At 32.4% G+C, this 738-nt stretch overlaps 1 non-coding gene across 1 annotated transcript; it reads right to left on the reverse strand.

Moving 5' to 3' along the window:
- Positions 1–210: 210 nt before the first annotated feature.
- Positions 211–321, reverse strand: LOC116879120. The gene has a single exon (XR_004384969.1). It is a non-coding gene; the product is annotated as a U6 spliceosomal RNA (small nuclear RNA).
- Positions 322–738: the final 417 nt, after the last annotated feature.

The raw sequence follows: 738 nt of genomic DNA on the forward strand, positions 1-738 counted from the left end.
TTTTTTTAAAATAAAAAATAAAATAAAATAAAGAAAGAAAACCTGGAATCTGTTCTTCCTCTTCTTCTGTGATAGCTTCTGAGTTTTTAAAACAACTTTATCCACATATATTTTATATATCATAAAATTCATTTATTTCAGATGTATGATTCAATGATTTTTAGTTACTTGAGCAAGTAGTGCAAACATCAAAATAAATCAGTTTTTAAAAAAAATATGGAATACTTTATGAATTTGTATAACATCCTTCAGCAGGAGCCATGCTAACCTTGCTAACCTTCTCTGTATCATTCCAATTTTAAAAGATTTGTGAGCACAGAATAAATTAGTTTTAGATCCTTTTCAGAACCCCTTCTTACTGTAGGATCCTTTATGCCCTCTTGCAGTTAATCTCCCCTTCCCACCTCTGGCAAACACTAGTCTACTTTCTGTTGTGATATATTTGCCTTCTCTGGACATTTTAGATACATGGAATCATACAGGAGGTGGTCTCCTCTGTCTAACTTCTTTCACTTAACAGAATTTTTTAGATTTATCCATGATACAACACATGTTAGTAGTTCAGTACTTTGTGTTTTATCACCTGTCAGATCACAGTGATTTCTGCCATGTCTGTAAGAATCAATATTGACAATATACAGTGGAAGTTAACTATTATTTCACCTACCACGCTCTAAGCACTGGCTGAGTGCTTTATTTGCATCATAGAACTTAAACTTCACAACAGCCTATCTGTTA

The sequence above is a fragment of the Lontra canadensis genome, unplaced genomic scaffold, assembly GCF_010015895.1.
Source record: "Lontra canadensis isolate GAN:19392208 unplaced genomic scaffold, GSC_riverotter_1.0 scaffold2, whole genome shotgun sequence".
Taxonomy (NCBI): domain Eukaryota; kingdom Metazoa; phylum Chordata; class Mammalia; order Carnivora; family Mustelidae; genus Lontra; species Lontra canadensis.